The following is an 11,636-nucleotide window of genomic DNA, read 5'->3' on the forward strand; positions in this document are numbered from 1 at the left end:
TAAAAAAAATTCCGGAGCAAGTTTTGAAAAACATTCCGGGGTGAGCTTTGAGAGACCTTCCGGAGTGAATTCTGAAATTACGGAGTGCAGAATGTAATACCTTTTCCGGAGTGGAATTCCAGGATGCTATTATGAAGTATATTCCCAGATGAGAATTTGAGTACTATCACAATGTCGACTTTAAATAGCAAACAATCATGGTGAACTATACAACTTAAAAACTCAAGTGAAGGTCAGAAAGAAAGACAAGTAAAACGATCCTATGTATTTATAGAGAAAGTAGTTCCGAGATGAAAAAAAAAATTTAGATCGGAACTAATTTTCTTTCGAATACGTCTTTCAAAGAGAACAAGTCTCTTGAAAGAACTGAGGATCTGGTATCATCATACCCATCTTGTTCAGAAACCCATTGAATTTGGTTTCGTCTAATGCCTTGGTAAAGACATCAGCAATCTCATCGTCAGATGGAACAAAAGTGAGTTCAATGTTACCATTTAGAACATTATCGTTTATGAAATGGTACCTTATGTCAATCTGCTTGGTCATTGACTGCTGAATTGGATTGTGGGAAATCGCAATGGCACTTTGAGAGTCACAATAGATAGGAATGCGTTGAAAGCGGTAACCATAATCTAAGAGTTGAGATTTCATCCACAGAACCTGAGATGTACAGCTGGCAGCAACAATGTATTCGACTTCGGCTGTAGAGAGGGCAATGCAGTTCCGTTTCTTGGATGTCCAACTGACCAAACGACCACTTGAGAAATGACAGCCACCTGAAGTGATTTTTCCATCAAGTTTAAGACCACCATAGTTTGAATCTGAATAGGCTTGACGAAGGAAGCTCTCATTTGTTGGGTACCAGATTCCGAGACTCTTGCTACCTTTAAGGTATCTGGAAAATTGGTTTCACAGCCAAAAGATGAGACATATTTGGGTTGACTTGAAATCTGGCACATAGGCATGTAGAAAACATAATATCTGGACGACTTCCTGTGAGATAGAGCGGGGATCCAATCATTCCGCGGTATTTCATTTCATCAACAGGAACACCCGAAGGGTCGGCAAAGATCTTATGTCTGAAGCCCATTGGTACCTTGGAAGAGGCACAGGTGTCCATTGAGTATTTCTTGAGAAGTTCTGAAATATACTTCTCTTGGTGAATGAAAATTTCTCTATTAGTCTGTTTGACTTGAAGGCCAAGAAAGAAGCTTAACTCCCGATTCATGCTCATTTGGAATCGACTGATCATAAGTTTAGCAAAGTCAGCAACCATAAATGAATCCATAGATCCAAAAATGATGTCATCCACATATATTTGTACCAGCATGAGGTGCTTTCCATTTGATCTTCAGAATAGGGTAGGGTCTAGAATTCCTCTTTGAAAACCGGAGCGTTTGAGAAAATCAGTGAGTGTCTCGTACCATGCCCGAGGAGCCTGCTTGAGTCCGTAGACAGCCTTCCGGAGTTTATAATAGTACTTCGAAAATGAGAGATTAATAAATCCGGGCGGCTGTTGAAGGTGCACTTCAGTGTCAAGTTCACCGTTAAGAAAAGCACTCTTAACATCCATTTGGTAAACTTTTAAGCCTTTATGAGCAGCATAAGTAAGAAAGATTCTGATGGCTTCAAGACGTGCAACAGGAGCAAAGGTCTCATCGTGTTCGAGCCCTTCGATCTGTGTAAATCCTTTTGTCACCAATCATGCTTTATTTCGAATAATAACTCCTGCGTCATCTAGCTTGTTGTGAAATACCCATCTCGTTCCGACAATGGAGTGATTCTGAGGAGTAGGCACGAGATTCCAAACTTCATTTCGGTCAAATTCTGCCAGTTCTTCTTGCATGGCTGTAATCCAGTCAGCATGCTCCAATGCATCCTTAATGGATTTGGGTTCAACCATTGATATAAATGGTGAAAAATGGCATTCATTTTGGTTTCTTGTAGCAGAATGAGTCTGTACACCAGCATTGGGGTTTCCGATTACTTGGTTCTAAGGATGATCCTTTGTCCAAACATGTAATCGTGGGAGTTCTCGTGCAGCATTCGATCCGATAACAACAATGGAATTGATTTGCTCCCTTTGAATGATTGGAATGTTGGGATGATGATCCCCCTGAACTTCTGAACCATAGAGATTGACATCATCATCAGAAGGGAACTCAAAGAAGTTTTCATTTTCATCAATGTAGAGAGGATTGGAATCGTCGAAATCAGCATCTGCATCTTGGAAGCCATCCACATTTGATTCAAGAGAGGGAGGAGCATCATTCTCCCCCTCAACCTGAGAAGGTTGAAACGGTTCGGAATCAAATGGAAGGAGGCTTGGGATCGGACCAGAAACGTTATGCGAGACAGGGGCTTCCGAAGTAGGGATTGGAATGAGAGTTGGTCTTGATCGAGATTCCGAATCAAGAGCGGTTTCGAAAGGACCAAAGAGAGTTTCAAAGTCAACTTCAAGAATTGTTTGAGGGTTCGGACATCCTGGCGGAGGAGCATCCGACTCTATAATGTGAGTTGCAATATGAGTGGGGCCAGAATTCCGAACGAAGTTGTCATCGAAAGTATTGTCAAAGCTTTCTTCCAGAACACGAGTTCTCCGGTTAAGAACTCTGTAAGCTTTCGATTTTGAGAAGTACCCAAGGAAGATGGCTTCATCAGCTTTAGGTTGGAACTTGGTAAGCTGATCACGGTTGTTCTTGATGAAGCATCTGCATCCGAAGACATGCAAAAATGAGATTGTTGGCTTCCGACCATTCATTTCTTCGTACGATGTCATGTTAAGGCGTCGATTGATGATGCTTCGATTGAAGCAAGCAGTGGATATGGCTTCAGCCTAAAGATAGAGTGGTAGATTTGCGAAGTTCAACATGGATCGAGCAGCTTCAACGAGAGTTCTATTGCGTCTTTCGACTACACCGTTTTGTTGTGGAGTATAGGGAGCTGAGAAGTTGTGGTTGATTCCTTTTTCAGTGAGAAATTTATCAATGGTGGAATTAGTGAATTCCGATCCATTGTCACTTCGGATTCTCCTAACTGGGACTTTGATAAGAACTTCTATTCCTTTGATAAGATTTATGAGTTCTAAGGCTATTTCGGATTTCAGCCTTAGGAAGAAGAACCAAGTGAACCTTGTAAAATCATCAACAATCACAAGAATGTATTTCTTATGATGAAGACTTTCTACAGTGGATGGTCCACAAAAATCAATGTGCAGAAGCTCTAATGGTTCTGAAATAGACTTTTTGATGATAACAGGATGACCCTTCTTCGATTGCTTACCACAGTCACAAGCAGCACACAAATGATCATTTTCGAATTTGAGAAGAGGTAAACCTCTCACCATTTCACCTGATACGAGATCATTCATGTACCGAAAGTTTAGATGAGCGAGCCTTCGGTGCCGTAACGAGCTGACGTCAGGAATAGCTTTGGAGAGAAGGCAGAGTTGTGGTTTGCCAATAATCATGTTGATGTCGAGCGGGTACATGTTCTTGTTGCGAAGTGACTTGATTAAACACTCTTTCTAGTCTTCAGTCATTACATAGCTGTATTTTTTGCAAAATTCCACACATCGATTTGAATCAGTGAGCTGAGCAACACTTATCAAATTATATTTTAGATCAGCTACAGAAGCCACATGTGAAATAGAGAAGTTTCCATTGGTGAGAGTTCCATAACCACGAATTTGAGAGTTGGAATTGTTGACATGCGTCTCGTAAACAGCATTTGGAGAAAGCTTTAAATCTCGCAGAAAATCTTTCTGCCCCGTCATGTGCATGGAGCAAGCACTATTAATATACCATATTGTTTCTTGCTCCGAAGCACAAAGTGCCTGCAAAATTAGTGAGTAATGGAGTTTTTATGCTCGGAATTAGACTTTGGGACGTAGACACGGGCTTTGGACTTTGATTGTGACTTAGGAACAACTTTGTGTTTCTGGGTGGTATTCTTTGAATTCTTTGGAAACAGACAGGAGGCTAATGTATTTTCATCTATCCAGTAGTCATATTCAATGACTTGGAGTTTCGGAACAGTTTGTTTCGGTCCTTTGACTTCCGGAGTGTTGGTAATATTTGTAACATCCGAAATTGTTGTTTCATCAATGGGAGTTTTGACTTTCCACATAAGATTTTTCTTTGAAGATTTTGAAGAAGATGTTTTCTTTGTATTTGTGGATTTTCTTGATGACACATTGGTTTTTGAAAGATTTGGTTTAAAAATTGTGCCATCATATTTTTCAATAAAAACATATGAAACAGTCTGAGGTTCTGGTGAAATGTTTCGGATGGTCTTGTTAGTTACATGAGCTTGAGGCTGACTAGAGCTAATGACTTTCTTAGGTTCTACACGACCAAGTGGTTCGGAGGGTCTTTTAAGGATCTTAGTGGGAACAAAGGAGTTTTGACTATGGGTTGATGCATGAGAATTTCGGGATGAACTTGGTTTGGAGTTTGCAATGAACCTGGAATTTTGTCTAGTCGTAACTTCCTTTTTTATGTGCATTTAGAGCTTCTACTTTGGGATCTACAATATCCTTCCTATTCAGCATTGGTTTTCTCTTAGGATGAGACGAGGATTTTGAGGTTTTTCGTACGAATGGATTCTTAAACTCAGGAGTAATGGGAACCAATTTAGTTTTTGAGATGACTAAGGAATCTGATTCGCAAGAATCAGAGGACACACAGCTTGAGACGTCAACTTTATCATCTAAGGATGCCCATACAAACTCAGAGGCAGTAGATTCAGTTGTCACCAGAATGATTTCTTCAATCACACAATTGTTCACATGATTACTTCTAGGAACATAATCTACACAATTTGTAAGACTGTGATGAAAATCCTGTTGGATATAGTGTCTAACTCCATAACTATATTTGGTATGTACTTGACCTGACCCGGCATGGTCCATTTAGGTTGCATGGCATTGCAATGCTTGGATAGAACAAAATGAGAGAAAGGACACTTAAGGTTATTAATATATTATAAGTTCTAATATATTAATAATATTATTTAATTAGTATTGATCAAAGAATTAGTTTGGAATTAATTAAGATATCAAAAACAGACTACTTAAATATATGGGGTTGATTGTGTAAATCATCTATTCTTGTATAGTGGGCTAATGATCCATGGTTTTTTCGATTAGACTAAAACCCATATGGTGCTCCATGGATAGTCCATAGAGGTTACAAACCAATGGATCATGGAATATGGAAAGCCATGACAATTAGGGTTTATATGGTGTAATCCTAATTGTGCCACAACTATAAAAGGATCCCTAGACTACCAAAATCGGCACTTCTACAAGCAAGAAAGAGGGCTAGCCGGTTTTGAGGTGTTAGTGAACTTCTCTCAAGGTTATTCCAAGTATTGTGGTGTTGTGTGATACATTTTAGGCATCACACTTGAGGTGTTAGGCTCACAAGGTTTTCAAAGGAATCCAAAAAACATAAGGTATGTTCTAAAACTAGGATTTTTGTTTAAAAGTTCCCCATGCTATGCTAGATAGGTTATGAACCTTGGAAAAAAATTTGCATGTATCATAGTAAAACATAGATCCAAGGTTTCTAGGGTTTCATGTACACCATAGGAGTGTTAGTATGCTCAAAACCCATCAGTGGTATCAGATCCTAGGCTTGTTTGCTTGATACTTGATGCTACATGTTTTTTCAAAAGTTGAAATTCTACATTTTTTTTATCTGATTGCTCACCACGACGTGGGGACACCCCTGTATGCAGACTTTCGGGGTTTTGCTTGGTATTGGATGAGGATCATTACCTTAAACTGTTTTTCGAACCTTAAAACCTGTTTTTGATGTGGTGATGATTATGCTAATCCATTTACAATGGAAAATATAAAAATTCCATGTTTTATATGTGTTAATATGATTCTTGAAATTTTGATATGAATGTTCATGTTGTTATTAGTTTTAGAAGATAATAGAAATTATGTGTAACTGTCTTGTTAATATGATTCTTGATCTTAATGCCTAATGATGGAGTTCATAACTTGTCCTCAAGTTATGGATAACCAAAAGTCTCTTCCTTAAAAGTGTTATTAAAGAATAAGAGGTTACATAAAATGAAGAGTCTTCATTTTAATGGACCATTAAACTCAATACTTGCCCTCAAGTTTTGGAATTTGTAAAGTCTTACACCCTAATACTTTAATTTCCAAATTAAACCTTAGAGTTTTAAAAGTTTAAAATTCAACCCTTATACTATTATTATAATAAAAGTTTAAATATATAGATATGTATAAGAATAAGTCAGTCTTACAGTTAGTAGGCCTCATTCATGAAGCCGGTCTATAAGGGGGGGTATAAGGTTGTTGCCTATAAAATGTCATCTTAATGGGTGTCCACTCTCACCCACCGCTTCCTTGACTGGTGGAGGGTCGTTAGCCGAACAGGTAGGATAGGACCTTAATTCTCATTAAAAGTATAATGAAATTATAAAGTAAATAAACCTTTATTAATTCCCAATCTTAGTTACTTTAGGAAAATGTGAAATAGGTGCTAACCCATGAAATTACACTTTGTACCTTACCAAGTCGTTAGTGGAGCGCGTGTGGTTAACCGACACACTAACAAGGACTAGTAAGAGTGGCAAAGGGTAACTTAATTTTATCATAAATCGGTGAAGCGCGTCTGGTTAAACGACACATCGATTAGGTGATAAAAGTTAAGGGTACCAAGTCAATTTGCATGGTTATTCACACCTTGCTTGTGATCCTCGACATCCCAGTCACAAACTTGAGAGGGCACAATCGAGATTCAAACATGTCATTTAAAGTTCAATGTATCTCAAAAGATCTAGGAATTTTTAATCCAATAAAACTTAATAATCTATTTCGGTTTTGTGGTGGAAATTGGTAAATCATCATTTACCTACCTTCAAATATTTTATAGCTTGGATTACGACAACGCTCTTCCAACTATATATAGTTTGTTGGGTCCTAGCCTTAATACTTCATTTGGGTGACTTATTAAGGACTCTTTATCTAATAAAACTTGTCCTTCTTTCTTTCAGATGTCTTCCAACACTACTACTGGCTCAAACCCTACAGGATCCTTTTCCCTAATGAACTTGTGTGGGAAAGTCACTTTTGATGCTTCCAATTTCAATGAATGGATGAGGAACATCAGAATGATTACTCGCTATGAGGGCAAAGAGTATGTCCTCGATAAGGAGCTAAAGGTTATAGATGAGTCGACTTCTACTCCTGAGGAGATTGATGAGTACACTACCCATGAGAAAGATGCCACTATGGTGTCTTGCATCATGTTGGCCACAATGGCAGCATAACTCTTAGAAATCCTATGAAGATTTCTACCCTTTTGAGATGCACCAGGATCTGATGGATAGGTGCCATCAGAGTGCTCGTCAGGAGAGGTATGGAATCATTTCCTCCATGATAACAGCTAGGATGAAGGAGGGAGAATCCCTCACCGGTCACTTGTATAAAATGCAAAGGTTTGTGGACCGGTTATTGAAGCTTAATGTGGACTTCCCTGAGGACATGACGATTGAAGTCATTCTTCATTCTTTACCTCCAAGTTATGATTAGTTTCGTATGACTTATCATTTGAACAAGGAGGAAGTCACACTAAGTAAGCTTCAAGGTCTTTTAAGGACCGCTGAAAGCGGTCTTAAAAGTAAATCAGCTGTTATTCCTACTCCTACTACTGCTCCTGTCCTGGCAATTGGGCAAGGAAAGGGGAAAAAAGGAAGACCCCTTCGAAGGGTACCAAGGGGAAAGTCTATTGATGGTTCATCTTCAAGTGGAACCGGGAAAGGTTCCATTCCTCCTTCTTCAAACCCAAAGGAAGCACAGTGCTTCTACTGCCAGGAAAAAGGGCACTGGAAGCGAAGCTGCCCCAAATACTTGCAGGATGTAAAGGACGGGAAAGTTAAACCCACACATGCAGGTATTTACACTATATTGTCTAATAACTCATTGATTACTAATTCTTGGGTGCTTGATACAGGTTGTGGTATTCACATTTGTACTGATTTGCAGGGCCTAAGAAGAAGTGAGAAAGTGGAGCACGGGAAGATAAACTTAATCATGAGGAATAGGAAAGCATCACATGCTACCAAGATATGAGTTTATTCTTTATTGTTGAATAATGGGTTAATGTTAGGTTTGAATAAATGTTGTTACACGTCTGAAATTGCGAGAAATATTATTTCCTTTCATGGCTTGTACAAACAAGGGTTTACTTTTTCAATTGATTATGATAATGGTGCTATTAATGTTTATTACAATGATGTATTTTACTTTAAAGCATTACCTTGTGATGGTGTATATGAAGCTGTGGATCTTGTAGATAATCTAGGAAATAATGTATTGTGTATTGATTCTTCAAATAATTTGGATAAGGCATCCTTGTCGCATTGTCATCTTGGACATGTTAACAAGAAGTGCATAGACCAACTCCAAAAGGCTAGAGTTTTGGAATCATTTGACCTAAAGTCGGATGATAGTTGCGAGTCTTGTTTACTTGGAAAAATGACAAAGTCACCCTTCACTGGTACTTGTGAGAGGGGTGAGGGTTTGCTGGACCTCATACACACTGATGTGTGTGGACCCTTCAAAACAGCCACAAGAGATGCTAATCGCTATTATGTGACTTTTACTGATGACTATAGTAGATATGGATATATCTACTTAATCAAGCATAAGTCAGAAACCTTTGAAAAGTTAAAAGAGTTTAAGCAGGAAGTGGAGAATCAACTTGGCAGGAACATCAAGATGCTCCAATCTGATCGGGGAGGAGAGTATCTTAGTATCGAGTTCCTTAACTATCTTAAGGAATGTGGGATTGTCTCACAATTGACACCTCCTAGGACACCACGGCTGAATTGTGTGGCTGAGAGGCGCAATAGAACCTTGTTGGACATGGTTCGTTCCATGATGAGTCGAGCTTCGTTACCAATCTCATTATGGGGGTATGCCTTAGATACTGCCGCCCATATCATGAATCTAGTCCCTACTAAAAAGGTTGCCAAAACACCTCATGAGATGTGGACTGGAAAAGTTACCAATCTAGATCACATCAAGATTTGGGGTCACGAGGCTTTCGTGAGGCGCGAGACTCACGATAAGCTCGAACCTCGAAGTGGGAGGTGTACTTTCATCGGCTACCCACATAGATCCTTTGGTTACCTCTTCTATAGACCCAGTGATAATGTGGTTTTTGTAGCAAGGAGAGGAGTCTTTCGAGAGAGAGAATTCATAAGCCAAGGAAACAGTGGGAGGCAAATTGACCTTGAATAAATTCAAGAGTCAAGTGGTGAAGGAACCTCAAACCCGAGCAATCAACCTGAGGAGGAAACTCATGTTGATCCTACTGACGAGCCCATACCCCTGAGGCGTTCCACGAGAGTTAGGAATTCACCTGAGCATTACTATGGTTTCCATATTACTGCGGAAGGTGATACGCTTATCAGTGATAGTACACTGGTAAGTCTGGATGAACCTAACAGCTACACGGAAGCCATGACAGGCCCTAATGCTGCTAACTGGAAAGAGTCTATGGACAGCGAGATACAGTCCATGTATGACAATCAAGTTTGGAACTTGGTTGACAATGTACCAGGTCGTAAGACAGTCGGGTGCAAATGGATCTTCAAGAAGAAGACCGATATTGATGGTAATGTACACACGTATAAGGCGCGACTGGTTGCAAAGGGTTTTTCACAAACTCTGGGAGTTGATTATGATGAGACCTTTTCACCAGTAGCAAACATTAAGTCTATTAGGGTTATGCTAGCCATTGCTGCATTTCATGACTATGAAATATGGAAAATGGATGTCAAAACTGCTTTCCTTAATGGAAAGTTTGCTGAGGATGTTTACATGAGTCAGCCAGAGGGTTTTGTCAGTGTACAGTACCCTAATAGAGTGTGTAAGCTTGAGAAATCCATCTATGGATTAATGCAAGCACCTCGCAGATGGAATCTTTGCTTCGATGAGAAAGTCAAAGAGTTTGGTTTTTCAAGGAGCGAGGATGAGTCTTGTGTATATGTTAGGGCTAGTGGGAGTATAGTTAGCTTTTTGGTGTTGTATGTGGATGACATACTACTCATAGGAAATGACATCCCAACCTTGCAGGAGGTTAATTCCTGGCTTGGGAAGTGTTTCGCTATGAAGGACCTTGGGGAAGCTGCCTATATCCTAGGGATAAGGATTTTGAGAGACAGGAGTAAAAGACTAATTGGACTTAGTAGAGTACCTACTTGGATAAGGTGTTGAATAGGTTCAGCATGCAGAATTCCAATAAAGGGGAATTACCTATCCAGAGTAACGCCAAACTGAATAAGTCTCAGAGTCCGAGCATAGAGGCTGAGATAGATGAGATGAGTCATGTACCGTATGCTTCCGTTGTGGGCTCGATCATGTATGCTATGACTTGGACTCTCCCAGATGTGGCCTTTTCCTTGAGCATGGTCAGCAGATATCAAGGGAACCCTAACAAGGCTCATTGGACTACGGTAAAGAATATTCTCAAGTACCTATGGAGGACTAAGGACTAGGTTCTTACCCTCGGTGGGAGTGATGACTTGAGAGTAGTAGGGTATAGAGATGCTAGTTTTCAGACTGATAGGGATAATTTCCGCTCTCAGTCAGGCTGGGTCTTTACCCTAAATGGAGGAGCAATTACTTGGAAAAGTTCCAAGCAGGAGACAGTAGCTGATTCTACTTGTGAATCAGAGTACATAGCAGCAAGTGAATCAGCAAAAGAGGCGATATGGCTAAAGAACTTCATTGGAGACCTTGGAGTTGTACCAGCTATAAAAGAGCGAATGGAAATTTTCTGTGACAGCGAAAGTGCGGTTGCTTTAGCTAAAGAACCAAGGGATCGCGGGAGATCCAGACACATTGACAGAAAATACCATTTCATTAGACATCGAATAGAAGAAGGACTCCTCGTGGCAAAGAGAGTATCATCAGATGAGAACCCAACAGATCCCCTCACGAAGGGACTGAGTAGCGTTAAGCATTTACAGCATGCAAGGCGCATGGGGCTGAAGGATGATATTAGTTTTAATAATTAGATAGTTCTGAAACTTGTAAAATGTAATTGACATTTGATGATTAAATAAAAGTTGTTATTTATTTATGAGTAAAGTGTTACTATCTTATGTTAATCATTTACTATTGTTTCAACTTTGCATGTTTTCACTTCCAAAATAATAATATTATTCAAACTCTCCACAGTCAGTCATACTTTGGAAATTGGTATTGAATTAAGACTGTCATGAATCGGGTCTGTAGATTGTCTAAAGGTGTATTAGACATAGAAATGGTTGCTGCAACATTCATGAGTGCTCATAAGGCTTGAGTATTGGACGAAACCCACGCTCACTTGTATCACTTCATGGAATTTATCTCGAGTGATCGTGAGACGGTAATATCATATAAATCTTCAAACCTAGAGATATAAGTTGTTGACTATGAGTTGGTTATACATTGATTATACGAAAACACATTGGTAACTCGATGTTATTAAACGTGCTTTTGTGCATAATTCAACAAGTAGTTAGTACAAGCATATGAGTCGAAGTTTATCTGTTCCTTCTAGGATTAGAAGAGATATCTGGGCCTCTCGATGATTTTGTTTTGA

The sequence above is a fragment of the Lactuca virosa genome, chromosome 3 (genome assembly GCF_052849685.1).
Source record: "Lactuca virosa cultivar CGN04683 chromosome 3, Lactuca_virosa_CGN04683_v6, whole genome shotgun sequence".
NCBI lineage: Eukaryota > Viridiplantae > Streptophyta > Magnoliopsida > Asterales > Asteraceae > Lactuca > Lactuca virosa.